The following is a 26,823-nucleotide window of genomic DNA, read 5'->3' as shown; positions in this document are numbered from 1 at the left end:
TCGAAAACATGAATAAGAGTGGTAATAACTACTATATTCCTATCAACAAGTACCCCAAATGGAAAAGAAGAGCTCCAACCAAAAGATAGAGTGGCTGAATGGATAAGAAAACAAGACCCCTACATATGCTGCCTACAAGAGACTCACTTCAGACTAAAAGACACATGCAGATTAAAAGCAAGGGTATGGAAAAAGGTATTGCCTTGATGGACCTAGAGGGTATTGTGCTGAATGAAATAAGTCAGATAGAGAAAGAAAAATATCTCATGATTTCATGTACATGTGGAACCTAAAGAAAATCAGCGACAAGAACAACAAAAATCGAAGTAAACTCATAGATACATGGAATATTTTGAGGGTTCCTAGATGGGAGAGGGGTTGGAAGGATAGCAAAAAAAGTCAAAGGTATTAAGAAGTACAAATAGATAGTTGCAGAATATACATGGAGATGTATAGTGCAGCATGGGGAAGATGGTTAATAATGTAATATATACGTAAGGGGGAAGAGGGGTACTAGATTTAGTGTGCTGATCACTTTGTGAGTTATGTGGATCTCTGCTCACTATGTTGTACAATTGAAACTGGTATATTATTGTATGCCAACTATAATTGAAAAAAACCTCAATGAATTGTGCAATGTAAATACAAGCAACTAATTGTCTATTTCAATAAAGCCAGGGAGAAAAAAAGAATGTATATTCTGCTGCTTTGGGGTGAAATGCTCTAAAAATATAAATAAAATCCATCCGATCTAGTGTATCATTTAAGGCTGCTATTTCTTTGTTGGTTTTCTGTCTGGGAGATCTATCCACTGGGGTCAATGAGGTGTAAAAACCCTTTTTTGGCGGTATTACTGACAATATCTCCCTTTAGTTTGATCAATATTTGCTTTATATAATTAAGTGCTTCCTATGTTGGGTGCATAAATGTTTACTAGGGTTATATCGTCTTGTTAGAGTGATCCCTTTATCATTATGTAATGTCCTTCTTTGTCTCTTATTATAGTTTTTGTTTTAAAGTCTACTTTGTCTGACATAAGTATGGCTACCTCAGCTTTTTTTATTTCCATTTGCATGAAATACCTTTTTCTATCCTTTTACTTGCCATTTGTATGTGCCTTTCAATCTCAAGGGGGGTCTCTGGTAGATGGTGTATGTACAGATCTTGTTTTCTTGCCCACTCAGCTACCATATGTCTTTTAATTTGAACATTTAATCCATTTAAATTGATTACTGATAGTTACATCGTTATTGCCATTTTATTATTCATATTTATGTTTTTTCCTCCTTCTTATTCTTAAAGAAGTCCCTTTAACATTTCTGTAATACTGGCTTGGTGGTGATGAATTCCTTTAGCTTGTCCTGTCTGTGAATCTTTTTATCTCACCTGCAATCTTAATTGATAGTTTTGCTGGGTAGAGTACTCTTGATTGTAGATCCTTGCTTTTCATCACTTTGAATATTTCATGCCAATCCCTCCTGGTCTGTAAAGTTTCTGTTGAGAAATCAACTGACAGTCTTATGGAGGGGTGTCTCTTGTAAGTAACTAACTGCCTTTCTTTTGCTGCTTTTAGTATTCTCTCTTTGTCTTTAACCTTTGACATTTTAATTATGATGTGTTTTGACATTTTAATTATGATGTGTTTAATTATGATGTGGGCCTGTTTGAGTTCTTCTTGTTGGGACTCTTTGCACTTCCTGGACTTGTATGTATATATTTTTTTTGCCAGGCTATAGAAGTTTTCCATCATTTCTTCAAATAGGTTCATGATCCCTTGCTCGCTCTCTTCCTCTAGTACTTTTATGATGGAAATGTTGGTACACCTGATGTCCCAGAGGCCCCTTAAACTATCTTCATTTTTTTTTAAATTTTTTTTCTTGTTACTGTTCTGATTGCATGTTTTATGCTACCTTTTCTTCCAAATCTCTGATTAGTTCCTCTGCTTCATCCAATCTACTGCTGATTCCTTCTAGTATATTCTTTATTTCAGTTATTGTATTCTTCATTTCTGACATTCTTTTTAAATAGTTTCTATCTCTTTTTTTGTGCTTACTATCTCTTTGTTGGAGTTCTCACTGAGATCATCTTTTCTTCCTCTAAGTTCATTGAGCGTTTTTATAACCAGTGTTTTGAATTGTATATCTTGTAGGTTGCTTGTTTCTCTTTCATTTTCTAGAGCTTTCTTCCGTTCTTTCATTTGAAACATGGTTTTTATGTCTTCATTTTATGTGTTCTTTTCTATGTATTAGATTTGGTATGTCTTCCAGTCTAGGTCAGGTGGCCTTGCATAGTAGGTATCCTGTGTTAGTCTTTTGTTTTAATGTGCTAAATAAATGTCCTCAAAAGACTTTTATAAAAAAAACAAATGATATCTGAAAAATAAGAAAAATATTTAGCACCATTTTTTTCTTTCGGATTTTTTTTTTAATGTTTTCTGATGATTAGGAGATTCTAAGTACTAACAATGCTAATTGGAATTGCTGGAAGTGGCACTGGCTTGGAGGGTATGTATCAGGAGAACCTGGCACATCAAGTAACAAACTAGAAACTAATCTTCACCTTGAGTCGAAATTGCTTTACTGTTTTCAGGCAAACAATTAAAAATAATACTTGGAAAGCCTGGCTTGATACAAGTTGCTACATGTTGCATTCATTTCCCCACATTTTTTTTAAGTATACAGTTGTTTATAAAGAGATGGATGTGTAGATGAAAAAAGCAATAAATTAGGAATTTGGACACCTAATTTCTAGTCCTGGATCCATCCCTAATATTTAACTTATTAAGGTTTCCAGGTTTTCTTTTTTTTTTAATAAAATGTGATTTTCTAAGTCAGGTGTTTGGTTTTTGTTTGTTGCACTGTGTTCCACAGAGGTCATTATGTGTTCCAAAACTCAGAGGTTATAAGCCTGTGAAGTTGGGGAAGAGCTGGCCTAGCCTCCAAAATCTTGATTTTGTTTGTTTTATAATTACTGGTATTTCATATAATGTTTATTTAGGGGAGAAGTCCATTTCTAAAAAAAAAAAAAATGTTTAAAAATCATTGTCCTCTCTCTGTGTCCAGCGCAACCATGGCTTTTGGTTCCGAGAAGCATCTGAAGCAGGTACCAGCTCCAAAGCATTGGATGCTGCATAAAATGACCAGTGTATTTGCTCCTAGTCCATCTACCAGACCTCACAAGCTGAGAGAATGTCTCCTTCTCACCAAGGAACAGACTAAAGTATGCCATAACAGGAGATGAAGTAAAGAAAATCTGCATGCAGCAGTTTGTTAAGATCGATGGCAAGGTCCAAGCTGATGTAACCTACCTGCCGGTTTTATAGATGTCATCGGCATTGACAAGACCAAGGAGAATTTCCATTTGATCTATGACACTAAAGGTCAGTTTGCTGTTCATTGATTTACATCTGAGGAGGCCAAATACAAGTTGTGCAAAGGGAGAAAGATCTTTGTGGGAACAATAGGAATCCCACATCTAGTGACCCACAATGCTCACACCATCCACTCCTCGATCTCCTCATCAAGGTGAATGACACCATTTGGATTGATTTGGAAACTAGCAAAATTACTGATTTTATTGATTTTGACATTGGTAACCTATGTAAGATGACCGGAGGTGCTAACCTGGGAAGAATTGGTGTGTTAACCAACAGAGAGACACACTCTGGCTCTTTTGATGTAGTTCATGTGAAAGGTGCCAATGGCAACAGCTTTGCCACTGAGCTCTCCAACATTTTTTTTTATTGGCAAAGGCAATAAACCATGGATTTCTCTTCCTTACAGAAGGGATATCTTTCTCACCATTGCTGAAGAGAGAGACAAGAGACTAGCAGCCAAACAGAGCAGTAAGTGAAATGATCTCTAGGTGACATAATTTGAAGAGTCTTTGTACTTAATTAACGATGATATAGCATGAAAAAAGAAATCGCTGGTTATGTGATTTCAAAGTCGCATGATCTAAATTTATTTTGAATTAGTTCAAATGGCTCAAATGAGTTAGAAAAATTATCTCTAACAAATATTCATAAGCCACTAAAATAATGTAAATTATAAAAGTAAAGGAGCTCATAGCTGATCTTGTAAATCATTTTGTCTAGCTTTCCTAATTTGTTTCTAATACATCTAGAATTGGTGCATTGAAGTCCTTTTATCTTTTAACTATTTTTTTTTCTGTGCTATAATTAGGCAATATAGTGTCTATTTCTATTTTGGCAAATAGAAAAAGAAACAATTTAAATATATACCCCATTATCTTAACATTAAGGTTTAAAGTTTGGAAATTTTTTCTTATATTTTTTCATGTGTTTTAAACATATTTTTAATTATATAGCATATATAATTTTATTTCATGCTTTTAAAAACTTAGTTTATATGATTTTCACTTTTTGTATTACTATGTCATCTCATAGTAATACACCCTTTTAATGGTTATGTTTATTTTATCAATCTGTTTTTTCATAGTTGAGTGTCTTGCTGAATAGACTGTTGCCTATTCTTGTGTGGTACAATGAAAAATTTTATAAAAATAGCCTTTTTCATAGTTAATATTATTTACATTGAGATAGTTTTTCAGGAATGGAAGTACTAGGTACAAGAGGATGAATATATAGCTAAACTGCTTCCTATAGATGATATAAGGATATAACAGGCACGATAGTATGTGAATATGTCTAAATTGAGTTAATATCTTCTTGACCATTTTTGGTGTCAAGGAGCTCAAGATATACAAGGAAGATAACAATTGTTCATGTCTTTTTGGAATTAATATACTAAATGATATAAAATATTCAGTATTAATTTATTTAAAATATCTGTATAAAAGTAATTACTATTTATTAATGTAAATACAATTAATTAATGGTATTAAATCATACATATTATATATAAATCTCATATTAGAGCTACATGATATAATGTATAATATAATTAATTGAATGCAATTAAACCACATGGGACTATGTCCATGTGGCACAAATACAATAGGTTAATTCACTAAAAATTAAGTCAAAAATGTAGGGTTTTTTTCAAATTTTGAAGAACTCAATGGTTTTATGAAGATTGTTGGAGTACATTTCTTAAAGACAGTGAATTATGTTCTCTTTGCTAGTCTTAGATGAAACAGGAGTAGGAATAATAATAGAATTTAAGAGAAAAGATGGACTATTTCAGTGAGGGTAAAATCAGTATGAATATCTTTGTCTATTATATTTTGTCAGCCCAGAGATTTTTTTATTTTTACTTAAGTTTTTCCTCTAGGAAATCAGATTATTTTATCTACAAACTCAGCGTTTCACCCTTTTTCGATTCACCAGAATATCAGAAACCATTTCTTTCAGAGTAGTTGAAGACATCTTTTTAACTGTGACTGATAGGGATTAACTCTCAGATATTGAATATTACTACACATGTAGGATATTAGTTTTCTGCTGTGATCCAACCTGAGTGTTGCCATATAAGCAGCTTTAAGCTTCTAAAATAACTCTTATTTGAATGTTCTCTGGGGTGTACTTAAATAGAGATCATCTTGTCAGGGTCATGATATTTTAATTCAGCTGGGACTTTATAGAATCAATGAATAGCTTTTGGAGACAATTTCATTTTTCACTCCTGTTTTATGGATGAATAAACTAAGATCTAGAGAACTAAAACTAAAACGAGTTGCACAAGATCCCATGAAAAGTATGCAAGATTATAGTTCCCAAGTTCCATCAGAGGAGAAAAATAAAGTTTCTCCATATGCCAGTGGAACTCCTTTTCCGCCTGTACTACCATCTAGCTAACACAGTGACCTATGTAACCTGAATCTCTCTGTCTATATTGTACTTAGCAGATAGAAATAATTATAACAATGGAAATCAAAGACTTTTGTACATTTATCTGATCTTCATAGAGTGGCATTGTTCAGCTTTTATTTGATACACGCAGCTTTCTAAAAGCTGTATTTTTGTACTATTTTATTCAACAATGTTAAATTCTAAAAGAAGGAATTTTATTCAACTATGAGATACCATATATAAGATCAAGAACTACAAAACTAATTTATTTTCCCTTTCTGCTTATCACAATACCCTTCTCATTAACGTGTTTTTTCTTCTCTCTATTTTTTAATTATTATGATGTAATCCATTGAGTTAAGTGGTATTTACAATTTGTGACTTTTGAGAATCCAGGGAACAAAAAGATTCATAAAGACATATTTTTTTTTTCAAGTTTAGCTTCTATAATATTTAGTCCCCATGTCTTGTTTGGTGGTTTCTCTAATTCTTTTCTCTATGAAATTCAAAGGAAAACCTTTATGCTTAATACCCTTAAAATTCACTGGCTGAGGTAACCCTATCATTTTTCAGTACAATTGCCTTTTTGTTAGGTAGGTGACTTAGGGGAAAAAAAAATGATTGATTTAAAATTGCTATCCATCTTCTTCAAAACAACAAACAACACTACTACATTTCAGAAATCATAGTAATGTTTCTAATAGCCAATATTAATTAGTGATTTCTAGATGCTGAGTATTTTGCATGTATGAATCCTTCTCTTGGGAATAGCTATCAGTACTCTCACTTTAAAAATGAAAAAAACTGAGACATTGATATAATATAACCTGCCCAAGATTACACTGCTTGTAAATGGTAGTACCAGGACTCAGACCCATGGGGGCTGGCATCATTCCTCAAGAACAACCTGCATTTCAATGATTCCCTAAGTTATCTGGTCATGGTCTCCTCTTCTTCATTTGATGTTTATCTTATGCTACCTGGTATTATATGTTTTAAAATAACTTCATAATCAAATAGATTATTAACTCTTAGTAAGAAGACTGACCTACACAAATATAAGGGTTATATACCACTTAAAGTATATTCACAATGTGACAGATACTTTACTAAACAATTTATTCATATTATTTCATTTAGTTCTTACTACAATACTTTGAAAAAATCTCACCCTATTTTATAAATATTTGTTGAGATTTCAGCAATGTGCTAAGGTCTTACTTTGCTTAGTAAGTATCTCTTGTTCCTGATGATTATAACATCAGGATCATAGAGTCATTTGTAATATTTCAAAATGAAGTAACACCTATTCCAACTCTATTATTTCATAGATAAGCCTATGAAATAAACGTGTGTATAACTATTGACCAGAGTAGACAAAATATAATTTAGCGATAGAAACTAAATTTTTTCCCTACTTGCATGCTATAAAATTTCTTTCTATAGGCAAAGAAAAAAAAAAAGATTAAAAGTAGTTCCATAAATTTGGCTCTCTGAGGAGAGACATTAAAAAACAAAAATAAAAACAAAAACAAAAGCTAATTCCACCTTCCTAACTCAAAAAACATTGTGACTATATATCTGAACTATTACAAAGGGCCGAATTGTCAACCAGGCTCCCAGGAAAAGATGGTTTATAAGAAAGGAGTCCAGGCTGACATCATGTCAATGTATGAGAGGCCAGAAATCAGTCAGGTGTAGCATCCTAAATCCTCTTCCACACTGTGATGCATTTTGAATAGAGCCCATAGAATATACAGTATGCTCTAAGTAAAGATACTATAAAAAAGTACTATGTGGAAAGCTAACTGGTTTGTGAATACCCTAACTTTTATTTCTACTCGTAAATAAAAAAATATCTACTATAGTATGGCTATTTGAGTTTTATATATGTATGCTTATAAAGTAGACATATATTCATTATACATTTTCAGAGTCATATAAATATTAATTACCATTTCTGTGAGTTGTGCGAATGTTTGCCTTGCCTATATCACCTAAAAATAATAGATGAAAGGGCCACAAATCTCTCATAACTAAGCTTACTCCATGATCTGCTTACACTTAAATGAATATTTTAGCTTTAACATGATACTTAAAAATTTATACTTCTAAATACATAAAATCTTCAGTCTATAAGCAGGAACATAAAAAAGAGCAATCAGAGTTAATCAGTAAAATATATCTGATCACTGATTTAAAAAATGCATAAATTCCATGAATTTTTTCAGGGAACGTTTTCTTCTCTTATTACAGAAAAATTAAATTTTTGTGAACATTTTCTTTATTAGGTTTAGTCATCAAATTATATTTAAAGGAGTTTAATTTGGTTGTTTTTAAATGGCAATATATTTTTAGATAAAATTATAGCACTTTCTGACATATTTCAATTGTGATAATGAAATAATAGATTTTGCAGCAGCAACATAAATTACCTCATACAAGCTTACTCTTCTTACCAATTGAAATAATGCTTTGAATTTCTGAGGACTTTAAAATAGTGGTTGAAGAACCGAGGTAGATTTCACAGTAATTAATCTCTCAATAGAATGATGAATAAATAGATAAAATATTGATATATAATATAATATATATATAATCCAAACAATATTTAGTTATTTAAAGTGTACAAGTAATTATAATTGACTACAGCTACAGATTTTATTATCCAAAATATTTAAATATAGTTCTAGTACTTTTTTCCAATAGTGGTGTTATATATATATATACAGCAATCAACTAGGATGTACAGTATTTGGTTACCTTTCCTAAAAAGTTAAATTCATAAAAATTCCTTCTTTGATGATTGCCAGAGTATAAACATTTATTATTTTGAAAAGTGTTTAATGCTAAAATCAGCTGCCATAAAGAAGAGGTGATTCCGTGCTTTTGCTGCGTGTGTGTGTGTGTGTGTGTGTGTGTGTGTGTGTGTGTTTTCTTTTAAATAAGTTTGGCCTATATACTGAATATTTCCTCTAAAGTTTCAGGCATAAGAGCTGATATACTGAAATGGTCACTGTCCCCTTATAATTCTAACTAGACAAGAACTTGTCAGAAGTTCTGATTGTCATAAGGCTTCCCCAAGATATAATATTCTCTGAAGTGTTTTGATTCTGCAGTAATGTTAACACATAATCTGTGCAGAAGTACATTTCCCACTCCATTTTAAAGCATATGATTTGCTTTTTCATGATTCTACTTTCTATTTTCAGGGAAGCAGTACACAATTTTGCATGTCCTTCCAGGTGTAATTATTGTTTTACTGAATTTCTTTTTGCCTTTATTGGGTGTTGCTCCTTCTGTACTTACAATTTGTATGTTTATTTTTGTTGAAACAAAGTGATAAATATCACAGAGTCATCTCTTTACAGTGTCATTAGGTAGATTGATGGAAAGGTAGATTGATGGATAGCATTTCCAGTTCTCTGTGTAAGGAGCCCAAGCTTACATCTTAAGTTGCAACTATAGATTTTTTTATGATGGATTCTAGAGACTTGATGCTAGAGATTTTTTTCATTACTTGTTCCATTGAACATAAAATCTATGATAGGAGTGAATTTTCTAAATAGAATAAGCTTTTCTTCCTCTCTTTCTATTCTAATTGTCTTTCTTTTCTCTTTCCTGCAAATGAGAATTTTAAAGAAAAATACCAAAAATAATAACATAACAAGAAGAAATACTCAAGCTCCCGAATAATGGAACACATATTTATGGTATTCCTATTGTATTCTTGCAGCTTGAAATCACAGATTTCTCAATTTCACCTTATTTTAATAGTCACCTCTGGCCACTCCTCATTTCTCTGAATCAGCTCTATTTTTTTCCCACTTTTAAATATCTAAGCTGTGCATTCAAAGTGTGTTGCTGTATTTGGCTTGCAGTAATCACACTGTCAGTGTACCTAGGGAATGTCATGGGCATCAAGTCCTCAATAGTACCTTCATTTCAATTTGGAAAGCATCCTGCCTTCTTATAGAATAACACTCTTTGACCTGTCCATACTATTAGGTTAGTATCGGCCTCTTTCTAAATTTAAAATGAATTCTACATATGTTTTGAAAATTCCCCCCTTAATTCATTACAGTTTAATTCTATCAACAAGTAAGAATGTATTTCAATATCAGATCTAGAAAAAAAAAAACGCTATTGAATCTTTCATTCTACTTTGAACTAGGAGAATTTAAATAATGAAGCTTTTTGTTTAAGGATAATTTAAAACTAGACTGAGAAAGGCCAGTTGAAATAATTTTCCCTCTACTGTGGGTGATTTTTAGCTCTAATGTCTTACTTTTTGAACCTTAGTTAGACTCTGAAAGATCTACACTTATTAGGCAATGAAAAGATATACAATATTATTCATAGAGCCTGCATTGTTGAAAAATATTCAATCCAATACCAATTAGTAAAGTAAAAAAAAAAAAAGGAAACTACAGTATTTTTAGTTCCATTTACTTGAATAATTGTAAAACACTTAAAAATCCTATGTTATTTAAAAATATCACTTTTCTCCCTTTGAAGTAGTCATTTCTGAATTTGCTAATTTAAATATCAACTCATTTTTAGCACATTGAAAAATATAGAGTATGTCTTCTTGGAATTGAGAAATATTTATGTAATCTCACTCTTCTCTTTATTTATAGAATGATAATATGCTCTACTTGCAGACATCTAATCCCTATTACTCATAAAACTTTTATTTCTGAGCATACCAGTGCTCAATAGTGTCCTAGGCACTGTGTCATCTTAAAAGAAGAATAAATGAGAACATTGTCCATCACCTCAAAGCACTTATAATTGAATAATAACAAGAAGTTAACATTTATCGAATGCTGGAGTAGCTGTATTAATTCATACAAGCAGACTTCAGAGCAAGGAAAATTGTCAGGAATAAATAAATCATTCAATAATGATAAAAGGAACAATTCTCTATGAGAACAAAATTCTAAACATGTAGGCATGTAATCAAAGAGCATCAAAATATACAAGGCAAAAAAATAACAAAATTGAAAGAAACAAAAAACCCACTCCTAGAGTTGGAGACTACTAATCCCCCTAAGAATAACTGAGAAATCAAGCAGGCAGAAAATTTGTAAAGATACACTTGACCTAAATAGCACCATCAATCAATTCGACCTAATTGACATTTATAGACTATTCCATCCAACAACAGTAGGATACACATTTTTCTCAGGCTGACATGGAATATTTACAAAGATCAAATTGCAAACTATAAAACATATCCTAATGAATTCAAAATAATAGAAATCATACAGAGTATCCTCTCAGATCACAGTGAAATTAAAATAGATATCAATAGCAAAAGATGGCTGGAAATTCTCCAAATATTTGAATATTAAACACTCACATTGCTAAATAACACATATGTCAAAGAAGTCTCAAGAGAAATATAAAAATATTTTGAACTAAATGAAAATGAGAATTCAACTTATCGAATTTTGTGGGATGCAGTGAAATAAGTCCTCAGAGGGAAATTTATTCTAATAAATACATATATTTGAAAACATGTCTGGTATTTTCAGCATAAGCATGTTTGCTGTAGATATCTTTGCTGAAAGCATTTTCACCACACAACTAACCGGCCATAAGGCAATTTCATCATACAAAAATAACAAAAAATAAAGGAGTTACATTAAAAAAGGACATAATAAAACATGAAAAATTAACAACAAAATGAAAAATACTTTATTGCAAAAAATAAAAATACATTGTCTTCGAGCGATGTAAGCATCATGGTATAGTGAGAAGACCCCTTGGTTTCTCACTTTACACCAAGTTGGACAACTATAAGAGACCCATTCATTGAGACCTCTGAAGGTGGGTATATCAGAATGAGCAGGGGTAACAGGATGGGGGGATGAGGACAGAGACATAAGCCATAGATGAAGCACAGCACTCACTGTGGCCCTAGCTGATGTGGAAGCAGCGTAGGTGTGGAACTGTAGTCTGAGCCTGGCAGCAGAAGGGCCAGAATGGCAGAAGCAACATTCAGCCTGAGTGGTGCCCACTGTGGCTAAACCAGGTGACAGGGGTGCAGACATGGCACAGTGGTGTGGCAGCCATCATTGCAAGTGAGAAAGCAAAGCCATAGATATGTGAACTCATCTCTCCTCACCCTCTCAGCACCTGCCTGGCCCTAGCTTATGTAATAGCAGTGCAGGTATTGGGCCACAGCCCATACTTGGCAGCCTGGAGGGTGAGAGAGCAAAAGCAACATTTCTGCCTGAGTAACTAGTGCCAATTTTGGCTAAACCCAGGGAGAGACATGGTACAGCAGGGTGGCAGTGGCAGCCTAGCAGACACCATTACTAGCAAGAAGGGAAAGCCACAGACTGGGAACCCTTCTCCCAACCCACCCCTCCCTCACTTATCATGGCGGAATCGAGTAGAGACACCTTGAATGTCACAGTGGGGCTTGCAGCCTCTGATTACAAATAGACAATGCAGGGAATTCAGAGGCCCAGAGTCAATAATCTACTGAATCCCACTGTTGGAGTGGTACTCTGAGACCGAGGTGACCCCCTCACGGAGAGATGGCCACCTCCTCAGAGAATATGGGGCATTTTCCATGACCAAGGCGACACCGCCCCGCTAAGATCCTGAGAGTCTCAGCAGTGCAAGAAAGAGAAAACAAAACTAGCACTATAGCACCACATACTGGAAAAAGAAAGACCTCCATTAACTTGCTGAATTGTTAAAAGCAGAACAGTACTTAAAAAAGAAGAGTTCACTACCTCAAATGCCCAGGCAGAGAAACAATCCATCAAATACCATGAATAACCAAGGTAACAAGGTAGCTCAGAAAAAAATTAAAAGTCTCTAAAAGCCAAACTCAAAAGACATGGAAGACTGTGATTTAAATGACAAAGAAGTGGAGACTGCAGTTTTGAAAAAACTCAACGAGATACAAGAAAACTCAGAAACGCAGTTTGATAAGCTTAGGGATAAAATACAAAAAAAAAAAAAAAAGAAAAGAAAGTACTTTACCGAAGAGATTGAAACTATAAAAAAGAACCAAGTGGAAATTATGGAGCTGAAGAACTCAATAAATAAGACAAAGAATTAATTAGCATGAGAAACAGAGAAGAGAATCAATTTGTGAGCTCTAAGATGGAAATCTAGAAGTGATTCAGGTGGAAGAAGAGAGAACTGAAAGAAAAGAAATGAAAGAAACCTATGAGAACTATCTGATTCCATTAGAAAGAGCCTATACCAGAAGAAGAGAGGGAGAAGTGAACAAAGAGCCTATTAAAGCAAATAATTGATGAAAACATCCCAAAGCTATAGAAAGAGCTGGACCCTAAAATCCAAGAAGCTAACAGAACACTTAATTACCTTAATGCAAAAATACTTTCTCCAAGACACATTATATTAAAACTGTCTAAAGTTAATGACGAAGAAAGAATTCTCAAGGCTGCTAGGGGAAAAAAGATTGTACCTTTAACAGAAACCTCATTAGATTATTATTAGATTTTTCAGCAGAAATCTTATGAGCTAGGAGAGAGTGAATGAAATCTTCAAAATATTGAAAGAGAGTAATCATCATAGAAGAATAATATATCCAACAAAGTTATCCTTTAGATATGGAGAAATAGAGGCTTTTCCAGACAAACAAAAGCTGAGGGCATTTACCACCACAAGACCTGTATTACAATAAATGTTGAACAGAGCTCTTTTATCTGAAACAAAAAGGTTAAAGTATACAAAACTTTGAGTAAGATGACAGACAGGATAAATTAATAGGTTATTAAACAATTGTAGCATAAAGGTTAAAGGAGAAAAGCATTTAAAATAAGAACTATAATTTCTGCAATCTGAAAACAAATGCACAGCATCAGAAAAAATAATTTGTGATAACAAAAACTTAAAAAAGAAGAGGAAAAAGGACTTGATTTGCACAGGCAAATGAAGATAAGATGTAATCAAAAGACAAATGACTTGATATGATAAAAAATGTTTAACATAAACCTAATGGTAACCACAAAACAAAAATCTAGAGCTGAGTCACATAACATAAAAAAAGAAAAAACTGAGGGGAAAAATCATAGAAAACCATTAAACTAAAATAGCAGACAAAAACACATGGGAAAAGAGACAATGGAGATACAGAGCAGCCAGAAAACAAAAGGTAAAATGACTGTAGTAAGTCTTCATATATCAATAACTACCCTAAAGGTAAATAAAGCGAACTTATCAATCAAAAGGCACAGAGTAATGGGATGGATTAAAAAGTAAGTCCCAACTATAGTTGCCTTCATGAGATCTGTCTCAGCTACAAACCTAGGCTCAAAGTGAAAGGCTGGAAAATGGTACTCCAAGCAAATGGCATCCAAAGGAAAGGGGGTGTAGCCATGCTTATATCTGACAAAAGAGGTTTCAAGGACAAAACAACAAACAAAACAGGCCAATATCATCTTTATTTGTTCTTCCTTTTCTAGTTCTTTAAGGTGTACTGTTGGATTTTTTATTTGAGATTTTTCTTGTTTCTTGAGGTTGGCCTGTAATTCTATAAATTTCTCTCTTAGTGCTGCTTTTTGCTATATCCAGAAAATTTTGGTATGCTGTAATTGTCATTGTCATTTGTCTCTCTATATATTTTGATCTCTTCTTTAATTTCTTCTTGACCAAATGGGAGAAGATATTTGCAAATGATACCTTCAATAAAGGGCTGATATCCAAAATATATATAGAACTCATATAAATCAACAACAAAAAAATAACTATCTGATTAAAAAATAGGTAGAGGATTTAAACAGACACAATTGCCATGAAGACATACAAATAGCCAACAAATATATAAAAAGATACTCAACTTCACTAATTATTAGAGAAATGGAAATCAAAACTACAATGAAATCAGCCACCTCACAGCTGTTAGAATGATATCATCAACAGGACAAGTAATAACAAGTGTTGGAGAGGTTGTGGGGGAAAAGGAACCCTCATACACTCCTGGTGGGAATGTAAATTGGTACAGTCACTATGCAAAACAGTATGGAGCGTCCTCAAAAAATTAACAGTCTAGGTACCAGATGACCCATCCACCCCTCTTCTTGGTATCTACACAAAAAATTTTGCAAACATTTATTCGTAAAGATATATGCACCCCTATGTTCATTGCGGCATTATTCATAGTAGCCAAGAAATGGAAAAAGCTAAGATGTCCTTCAGTGGACTACTGGATAAAGAAATGGTGCAATGGAATACTACCAAGCTGTAAAAAGATGAAATAACGCCATTTGTGATAACATGAATGGATCTTGAGAGTGTCATGCTAAGTGAAATAAGTCAGACAGAAAAAGACAAGAACCACATGATTTTATGATTTTACTCATATCTGGGATATAAAACAAAAATGCAGCTAATGAGCAAACAAAACAAACTCATATATACAGACAACAGAATGGTGGTTACCACGAAGGAAGGAGAATGGGGGAAAGATGAAGAGGGCAAAGGGGGCCAAATATATGATGACAGAAGGAGACTGGACTGTGAGTATCCTCATGTCTGAGGGCAGTGAGCTCACAGAGACTGTGAGCAGTGAGCACAAAATGGAATGTACAGATGTTGTATTATAAGTTATATACCTGAAACTTATATAATGTTATTAACTAATGTTATCTCAATAAATTTAATTAAAATAAAAAGTGTATTATCTGAACTTTTTCTTCATGGTATTATACATTTTTTTTTGCTTGTTGATTTGTCTCCTCATTCAGCATCACATTTTTTCTTCTTCCTTACAATTTCTTTCTCTATTAAAAGAGGTATCAGTTTTCAGCTAAAGAATTGATAATGCTCTTAAAGACTATTGCGAATTAGTAGCTGCCATTTTTATATTTGCCATAGCTTGGTAAACTTTTGGTTTTGAGGGAGAGATGACTGTTTTTGCAAACTGTTAGGTAACCATTTTCTACTATAGTACGCAACCTTGCTTTATTCATAGCTTCACTATCTGGCTTTATACATAGCTGTTATCATCAAATATTTCAAGACCATTACATCTATTGGTTGCCCTACAGACCATTATGAGAGCTGTGATTTCTATAAAAGTGGAACTAATTATGAAAACTTCATCAATAAAGAAATAAAACTAAACTGACAAGTAGCTTAAATATATTAAGTCTGCCAAATGTAAACCAAAGTGTCAACAGTTATTTTATCTTTTACAGCAAAATTTCCTTATGGCTAATGAATTGTGTGTAAAAAATTTGAAACAAAGATATTTATGACAAAGATGCTTATTGTAAAAATACCTGGGATCATTTGAAAAGAAAAAAAATTAAATTTAATAACCTAAATTCCCATCTTAGGAAACTAGAGAAATTAAGGCTAAATCAAAGAGAAAAAAATTAGAGCAGAAATTAATACAATTGAAAACAGAAAAAGGAAATTAATGATTATTTGAAAAGGTAAATAAAATGAATAAGTATTTAGCCAAATTAAATAAGAAAAAATAAAAAAGTTATAAATTATAAATATCAGAAATAAAATAGATGCTCTCACTGCTGATTACATGGATATTAAAAGAAATATAGAGGAATAATATGAAAAACTGTATGCTCACAAATTTGGTAACTTGGAAAAAATTGAGCAATTCTTTAAAGAAAAAAATTATCACAACTAACACAAGAAAGAAACAATCTGAATAGATCTATATCTATTAAAAATTAACCTATAATTAATAACCTTCCAAAAATGAGAACATCGGCCCCAGAACATGTTCCAAAAATTTCTATGAGGCTAGCAATACTCTAATACCAAAACAAGATAAAGACATTACAAAAAAAAGAAAAGGGCAAATCAATATCTCTCATGAAGGTAGACGCAAATATCAAGAAAAGTTTAACAAATTGCCTCCAACGATGTATAAAACGAGTTACAAACCACAAATAAAAAGTGATGATTCCAAATATTTAATGCTGGGGCAACATTAGACAATTAATTAATAAAATTCACTATATCAACAGGTTAAAGAAAAAAACCTATGATCACATCAGTTGTTACAGAAAAAGCATTTAACAAAATCTAACACCTATTCATGTTGCAAATGCTTACCAACTAGAAATAGAGGATAATTTTCTTAACTTTAAAAAGAACATCTACAAAACACCCCCAGCTAACATATTTTTTGGTGAAAGATGACACTTTCTCTCTGATACTGCTAAGAAGGCAAGAATATCCTATCTCACCATTCTATTTAACATTATACTGGAAGTCCTACCTAGTGTAACAGAAAGAAAAAAATAATTAAAATCTCTGTAGATTGGAGAGGAATAAATTAAACTGTCCTATTAACATACAACATGACTATTCATTTGTCTATTTAGAACACAGAAAAAAATCTACAGAAATCTGGAACCAGTAAGCAAGTGTAACAAGGTTGCAGAATACAAGGTCAACACAAAAAATAACTCATGTCTGTTAACAGCAGCAAACAATCAAAATGTCAAATTAAAAAAACCCAAAAAACGCATTTATAATAGAACAGAAAAATGAAATACTTAGGTATAAATCTAACAAAATGCATACAGGATTTGTATGCAGAAAACAAAACATAGAAAGTAAAAACCTAAATACATGAAGTTGTGAGTTCCTGAGTTAGAAGATAACATTGCGGAGCAAAAGGAACCCTCATACACTGCTGGTGGGACTGCAAATTGGTACAACCACTATGGAAAACAGTATGGAGGGTCCTCAAAAAACTAAGAATTGATCTACCATATGATCCAGCAACCTCTCTACTGAGTATTTACCCCAAAGACTTGAAAACTCATATCAGAAAATATATTTGCGCACCAATGTTTATAGCAGCATTATTCACTGTGGCCAGGACATGGAAGCAATTGAAATGTCCTATGATAGATGACTGGATAAAGAAGCTGTCATACATATATACAATGGAATATTACTCAGCTATAAGAAGACCGAAATACTGCCATTTGTGACAACATAGATGGACCACGAGATAATCATGCTAAATAATATAAGCCAGATAGAAAAAGTTGAAAACTATATGATATCACTTATATGTAGGTTATAAACCTAAAAGCAACAAACAAACAGAACAAACAGAGATTTATGGACATGGACAATAGAGTAGTGGTTATCAGAGGGGAGGGAGTGGTTATCAGAATAAAGGAGGTCAAATACATGGTGACAGAAAGAAATCTAACTATGGGCGGTGAGCACATAATACAATGTATATATATACTATACTGTTGAATTGTACGCCTGAAACTTACTGGATTTTGTTAACCAATGTCATCATAATAAAAATAAATAAATAAATAAATTAATTAATTAATTAATTTTAAAAAAGAAAGAGGTAAAAGGCATCCAATTTGGAAAGGAAGAAGTAAAACTGTCATTATTTGAGATGACATAGTCTCTACATAGAGAATGCTAAAGATTCACCAAAAAACTGTTAGAAATGATCATTGATTTCAGTAAAGTAGCAGGATACAAAATTAATATTCAGAAATCATTTGCATTTTTATAAACCCATAATGAACTATAGGAAAGGAAATTAGGAAAATAATCCCATTTACAATTGTATCTAAAAGTAAAATCTTTAGAAAATAACCAAGGAAGTAAAAGACCTGTACTTGAAAAATTATGTCATTAAAAAAAGAATTGAAGAAGATACAAATAAATGGAAGCATATTCCACGCTCATGGATAGGAAGAATTAACATGGTTAAAATGTCCATACTACTCAAAGTGATCCATAGATTCAATGCAATCTCTATCAAAATACCAATGACATTTTTCACAGATCTAGAACAAAAAATCCAAAAGTTTATATGGAACCATAAAAGACCCCAAATAGCAAAGCAATCTTGAGAAAGAAGAACAAAGTTAGAGATATCATGCTACCTGATAGCAAACTATAAGGCTATAGCAATCAAAACAATATGGTACTGGCATAAAAATAGACACATAAATCAGAGAACAGAGAGCCCAGAAATAAAGCCGCACCTATTTAGGCATTTAACTTAAAGGAGACAAGAACATACAATGAGGTAAAGACAGTCTATTCAATATATGGTGTTGGGAAAACTGGACAAATACATGCCAAAAAATAAAACGAGACCACCTTCTTACATCATATAGAAGAGCAAACTCGAAATGAATTAAAGGCTTAAATGTAAGACCTGAAATCATACAACTCCTAGAAGAAAACATAGGTATTATACTCTCTGACATTGCTCTTAGTAATATTTTTTTTCTAACATATCTTCTTGGGCAAGGGAGATAGAATAAAAAATAAATAAATCGGTCTACATCAAATTAAAACATTTTGCATAGCAAAGAAAATCATCAACAAAACAAAAAGACCACTAACTGAGTGGGAAAAGATATTTGCCAATGATACATCTGATAAAGGGTTAATATCCAAAATTTAAAAAGAACTCATGTAACCCCACACCAAAAAAACAAAAAATCCAATTAAAAAATGAGCAGAGGACCTTAATAGGCATTTCTCCCAAAAGAACATACAGATGGGCAGTAGATATATGGAAAGATTCTCAATGTCACTATCATCAGAAAATGCAAATTAAAACCACAATGGGATATTACCTCACACCTGGCAGAATGGCTAGCATCAATAAATCAAAAAACAAGTGTTGGCAAGGATGTGGAAGAAAGGGAACCCTCATGCACTGTTTGTTGGTGGGACTGCAATTTGGTACAGCCACTATGGAAAACATTTTGAAGTTTCTTCAAAAAATTAAAAATAGAACTGTCTTTTGACCCAGTAAATCCACTTCTGGGTATTTACCCACAGAAAACTAAAACACTAATTTGAAAAGATATATGCACTCCTATGTTCACTACAATGCTATTTATAATAGCCAAGATTACAAATTGGTAGTTACAAAATAGTCACGGGGATGTGAAGTACAGCATAGGGAATGTAGTCAATAATATTGTAATAACTATGTATAGTGCTAGGTGGGTCCTAGACTAATCAGAGTGATCACTTCTTAAATTATATGAATGTCTAACTACTATGCTCTACACATGAAACTAATATAAAATAATATTGAATGTCTACTCTAATTAAAAATTAAAATTAAAAAAAAAGAAAAACAAGAGTTTAACACTATTTCTAGTGTTATAACATGACTATCTTTCCTTGTTCTTTTTTGTTTTGTTCAATACTTTTGTTAATAAACATTACTTTGGGAATGAAAAAATGTTGCCTTTTATGCTTTATTATTTGTTTTGTTTTTACAAAGTTACTTTTCTTTTGTTTTCTTCTAAAAAAATGTACCACAATGAGTTTCATATATTCTGATATTCTATAGAGGAGTCTATGATACACAAATGTTTTCTAAAGCCTTTATCTTTAATGATTTATCTTATAATTATGGAATTATTTTTAATGTAAAGATCATCCATCAGGCAAGTTACTTGTTGAATAAAACCTTACAATTAAAGACAAGGAAAATATAAAAAATAATCAGTGAGACTGTGGAGAAAGAGAACCATTGTACACTGTTGGCATGATTGAAAATTGGTACAGCCACTATAGAAAACTATCTGGAGGCTCCTCAAAAAATTAAAAATAGAGCTACCTTATGACCCAGCAATTCCACTTCTGGGTATTCAAAGAAATCTAAAACTCTATTTCAAAAAGATATATGCACCTTTATGATCACTGCAGCACTATTTATAATAGTCAAATTATTGAAACAACCTAAGTCAACCTAAGTGTCCATCAAATATGAATAAATAAAGAAGTGGTCATACATTATTACTCAGCCACAAAAAAATGAAATCTTACCATTTACAACAACATATTATGCTAAGGGAAATAAGTCAGACAGAGAAAGTCAAATACTATATGATCTCACTTATATGTGAAATCTAAAAGACAAAATAAACGAACCAACACAAAGGCAACATACTCATAGATACAGAGAACTGCTGAATGCCAAATGGGAGGGAGGTTGTGAGGCTGTGTGAAAAAGGTGACGGGATTAAGAAGTACAAATCGGTAATTGCAAAACAGTCATGGAGACATGAAGTACAGCATAGAGAGTATAGTCAATAATACTATAATAACTATGTATAGTGCTAGATGGGTATTCAACTAAGTGGGAGAAATCATTTCATAAATTATATAAATGTCTGACCATTATACTATACACCTGAAATGATATAAAATAATAGTGAATGTCAACTCTAATTGACAAATAGAAGTTTTGATTGTTAAAATACTACAGACAATTTAAATGCTTACAAAGAGAAAATTGTATTAAATAAGTAATAATTTATTGGTAAAGTGAAATACTGGGTAACTGTTTAAAAAGATGAATTTAATATTATGTATTAATTTGCCATTATATATTATTAAGTAAAAATAAAATTGAAATATATATACAAAATGTTATGCTATACTCTGTTTCAACTTAGGTGAATAAATAATCTATGAAAAAGTAAAAAAAAAAGGAAATGTTTTTAAATTTATTTGGAATGTCAAAAGACCTATAACAGCCATCACAGTCTTGAAGAAGAACAAAGTTGGAATACTCAAAGTAGTCAATTTCAAGACTTACTGAAAAGGTACAATACTCAGGAAAATATATTATTGGTGGAAGAATATGCACATAGATTAATGGAACCAAATAGCCTGAAGTAGACCCACACAAATATAGCCAATTGATTTCTGACTAGGCAAAAAGCAAATGCAACCTCTCTGTAGCCCTGCAGGGCATGCCATGCCCTTCGCCCATAGGCTGTGAATATATGTGACTTGTAAACTCCAGGTGATCTCTTTTGTCCTGTGTTAGATGCCATATGTTCGGCTATCCCCATAATCTTAGGGTAGGAATTCTTCTCATCTCTGAATAATGGGATGAATAGGAGATGATTAAAATAGTAATATATTATTAAATTATTAAAGATATTAAAACATGAATAAATGAAGTATAGGTTATATGAGACCTCTGTCATACATTTGCAATTTTTCTATAAATCTAAAAGCTATTCTAAAATAAAAAGTTTATTAAAAAATCAAAACACTTCAATTATCTTTTTTCAGTATTTTGTATCCAGGTTTCTCAAACTACCTGTGGTCGGTCAGTTTATCTATGGAGGTGTGCAGATTTATACTCAGGCATTCCATGCCCATATGAGAGGCAAGTTAGTTTAGCGACCAAGTAGACAAACTTTGGAGCCAGAATGCCTGGGTATAAATCCTGACACCTCCATTTATGAACTGCATGATTCCAAGTAGGATAAGAAACCTGTAAAGTGGGATAATAATTATAGCTACCTCACAGAATTAAATGAATCGAATCAAGTAAAATGTATATACATTACCTGGCACAGAATAAATAATAAATATCTGCTATAATTGTTATTAAACAAACAGAATGAACAAGCCAAAATACCACAGGAAGTTATACATCCAAGTAATGGTCCTGAGATCCAAATGATGGTTTTAAACTAAAACTGGCTCTTTTTGATACAGACCATGTACTTGTCCATCGATATCATCAATATTGAAGTGTGACAGTCAGAGGAACTGCTTATTAAATAGAATCAGGTGAAACAATTTAAGACTGAATATTATGTTGGATTACGGGACAAAAAATCCTTGTGTTCTCTACCAGGAAGCAAATACTTTGACTCTACTCAAATCATTTAATTTCTCTGAATTTCATTTCATACCTCGGTAAATGGAAAAAAGAGTCTTAGAAGAAGTGTTAACTGGTAAAGAATTCATAAGCTGGGATCATACTTGCTTTGTTGGGAGACCTGTTCTCACAATTTCTGGCTGAGTTATTTTGGGCAAATTATGAAAACCATCAAAGAACGACTTTTGGTTTGCTGACCCTCTTTATTATTTCTTTGTTTTTTTATTTAATTAATTACTACTCTTAACTATATCATATCTTTCCTTTTATGTTTAATTTTAACTGATCTTTTTTATCTAGAATTTGAATTGAAAACAGAACTCATTAATTTTTAACCTCTCTTTTTCCTATTAAATGCATCAAAGTTACACATTTTCTTCTAAATATTAAATTAGTTGCATCACATTAATTTCAATATATAATAATTTTTATTGTGTTCTAAATTTTTAGGACATTCATTATGCAGTTCTTTGACAGACATGTTAGTCATTGAGAAGTGTTTACTTTTATTTCCAAAAAATAGATTCTGAGGAAATACTTTATTTCATTCGAGTGGGAGAACATGGTCTGTATATGGATTGATTGGTGTTTAAGACATGCTTTTATGGCTTTGTACATAATCTCTTCTAATAAAAAAAATCCATACTTACTTATCATTAAAATTCTACCATACTTAGTCTGAAGGTAATACCATTTCTGTTCTTCATCTGATCCTTCAGGCAGGTCCAAAACTTAATATCCTTTCTCCATGAGCCATTAGAATCTCATAACCATAATCTCTAAATATAATACAATTTTCTGTTATACATATTTATAAAGATGGATAGGAACACCTAATGGAAAGTACCTATTTATAAGGAAAGAGGGCACTTTACCATATTTAACATGCCCCAAAATGAACTCCCAGTTTCCCACTTCAAACCTATTCCTTCTGTAGTCTATTGCATCCCTTTAGAAAGCAACTCCATTAGTCCAGATGCTCAGATTAACTGATGTCATCTTAACTCCTCATCTTTTCTTACATTCAACATCCACTCTATCAGCATATCCTTCCTTCAAAATGTACTAAAAATCTGACCACCTCTCACCACCTCCACTGTTGTCCCTTGGTCTGAATCACCATCTTCTACTAGCAGCAGCCTTCTAACACAACTGGTCTTCCTGTTTCCATCCCTGCTTCTATTCAGTATCCTCCATACACAGCCAGAATCATCCCTTAAAACATGAGGTGGGTAACATTATTCCTGTGCTCAAAACCATCCAATTAGCTTCATGTTTCATTTAAAATAAAGCCAAAATCTTTACCATAGCCTATGTGGCTCTATATTTGTATCTGTTCTTCATACCTATCAAATCAAGTATGGTCCTACTTGAGGGCTTTTGTCTCTTCTACCTAGATGGTCCTTCCTTTAGATATTATCATGGACTTTGTTCTCTCTTTCTTCCTTGTAATCTCTGCTTATATGTGATACCTTCACTGACAAACTTACTTAAAATAGAACAAATACACACACACACACACACACACACTTAACACTACCGATCATCTCTTATTCTTTTCATAGCACTAATTCTGAGTTGCCAAGTTCTTTATTTTCTTGTTTGTTTATTGTCCATTCCACCTAAAACATAAACTTTACAAGAACGGAATTTCATTTGTTTTAACTACTCTATCCCTGGTGCCTAGAATAGTGTTTGGCACATAGAGAGCACTCAATAAATATTTCTAAGTGAAATATGAACCTTCCAACTTGATTTTCTCTAAGCTCCTTTGTAGGCATTATAGAATTGCCTCCACTGTTTGATAATGAAATCATTAAAATGGTCAAGATTTAACATTATAGAAAGAGATAATGAGGATAATGATAATGAGGAGGAGGAGGAGAATTAAGTAAAATATAGGAAAAAGACTATTAAGGTGGTAAAGTCAGCTGTTGTCCCAGGAGAGTCTCACGCATGGGAATGAGTGCTTATTGAGGATAGAAGAAGATAACCTGCAGACCATGCTGGTGGAATTGAGCCAATCTTTCAGCCAAAATAGCCACTTGCAAATCCAGAGACAATAAATCACAGATACTATGGTTCCCTGAGTACATTCCCCCTGGGTTCTGCTTCTGATCTTGATGCCTAGCTTTTGTGACAACTCTAACTTATATACTTGAATAGTCTGAATAATGCCACCCCCCACCAAGTACCCACATTCAAACTCTAGAACCTGTGACTTTGTTGGATCATTTACAAAAGGAACTGGCATATGCAATGAATTATATTAGGGCTCTTGTGATAAGGAAATTATCCTAGATTTATTTGGATGGGCTTAAATATAACTACATGAGTCTTATAAGAGAGAGGCAGGAGGCTCAGGGCCAGAGAAAGATTTGATGATGCTATGCTTCTGGCTTTGAAGATCAAGGGAGGGACCATGAGTTAAGGAATGAAGGCAGCTTCAAGAAACTGGAAAAGAAAAGGAATGGATTCTCCCCTAATCCAGTGCAGCCTTGCTAACACCATGATTTCCACCCAGTGAAAGCCATTTCAGACTTATAAGTCCCAGAAATATTAAGATAATAAATTTATGTTGTATAAACCATTAATCTGTAGTAATTTGTTATAGAGAGAGTAGGAAAATAATATACCCACAAATCTTATACAAATCTTAGACCACTATTTTTAGCCCCATCTTTGCTCCCCCAGCTCATTTTTATGTCCCAGTTATTCCAGAAAATCTTTCAACTTTCTCTCATCGTTACTATAATTCATTTCCATAATTCAAGCCCCTTTCTAAGAGAATATCTTACTTTTTATCCATTTTCAACTTTACTGAATGTACTTTTCTTTCCCTTTCCTGTGGCTACAAAACCAAATCTACATTCTATATAGAGGTAAATTCCCTGGAGGAAAACTTGCTTCTCTAGTGAATACCATATCTTTTAATTTTTATATTTTAAAAAGCTGATTATTGTCCAAATGATATCAATTAAGAAGGTAATAAACCTCTCTGAATGAGAGTTTGCTTCATTCAGCATTTGAAGTTACTGAGTAATTACTAATTGGAAATTGCTAAATTAATTATTTACTATCTCTGTACTTCATATGTATTTATATATTTCAAAAATTTTTCAATTATTTAATAATTAGAAATAGGTATATCAGAAACAAATATTTAAAGAGTGTATTTTTTTAATTTGTTTGTTTGCAAGTTAGAACAACTTTTTTTTAATGCTACATTTTTACATAAGATTTATAAGTTTGCCAAAGAGCAAATGGATATATTTATTAGATCATTTAGACTTTATGAGCTCTCATATATATAAAAATATAAGTATATTTTTATAGACTTTAGAAGTACGAAATAGCTCTACCATTTAGGATTGACTCACAAAATGATTATTTTTCTGCAGTAAAACAACGTACCTTTCAGATTTCAGGTTGCAAATACACATTACAAAAGTTTCAAAAATTATGTAACTTTTTATATAGAAACATAGTTATTGCTTCTTTTATCTAGTTTTATAAAAGATGTATTTCTACTCTTGCAAATATTTATTCTTTATAAATATAAAAGTCATGACTCTCAGAAATAAGTTTTAAGATAGCAATTACCTTAATCATTATTCCTAATTACTTTAGAAATTATAGTGCAGTGCTTTTGGTTTTATTATTATTTCAGTATATTTCTCTATGCTTTTTAATTTGTTTAGCTACTAGAGGTATCAAATACTTTTTTTAATTCATTAGATTCAATTATACTGTTCAGTAGAATTCTCACTTTGAGAAAATTATTTTTGATCTATAGATAATCCTTAAAAGAAAACATTTATAATATTGAATTCCAGTGTTTAAAATTTTTTACTGATGTCCTACGAACAACTAAAAAGAGATAATCAGCAATAAAGTACCAGCCAACTGTGCAAGATATAGGCTTTCACCATTTGAGAAAGGTTATCTGCATGACTCAGGCAGTAAGATTGTCCCCTTCATTTGGTAAATATGATTTCTTCATTATTATTATTGTTACTTTTTCCATGGCTCACTGGTAAGTCACTTAATTTTGTTTAAACTAAGTCTAAACTTTTTATTCCCCATCTGATGTACACTGGAGTGGTTTCGCCTGCTGCACTAGAAGACCCTATATAAATCTACATTTAGTCCTCATGCCCCAAATAAAGTATTCAGCTTTTAAGTCATAAGAGAATAATTAGGAAAGGCTGTAACATCTTGCTGGATATGTATTTACTTTTAATTTAATTGTGGTTTGTAGAATAATTAATCATTGTACATAACATGGTCATCTTTTAAAATTCAATTACATAATTATGTGAAGATATGTCTATAGAAGGCTCCAGGTATGGCTCTCTATGCAACTCAATCAGTCCTTAGT

The 26,823-nt window shown here is 32.3% G+C and overlaps 1 pseudogene; it reads left to right on the top strand.

Annotated features, from left to right (window-relative positions):
* Window positions 1-3,069: 3,069 nt before the first annotated feature.
* Window positions 3,070-3,852, top strand: LOC102886801 (annotated as a pseudogene).
* The last annotated feature ends 22,971 nt before the right edge of the window (window positions 3,853-26,823 follow it).

This window comes from Pteropus alecto, unplaced genomic scaffold (assembly GCF_000325575.1).
Source record: "Pteropus alecto unplaced genomic scaffold, ASM32557v1 scaffold69, whole genome shotgun sequence".
Classification (NCBI taxonomy): domain Eukaryota; kingdom Metazoa; phylum Chordata; class Mammalia; order Chiroptera; family Pteropodidae; genus Pteropus; species Pteropus alecto.
The sequence above is the reverse complement of the archived record's forward strand: the minus strand, read 5'-3'. Positions and strand labels throughout refer to the sequence as shown.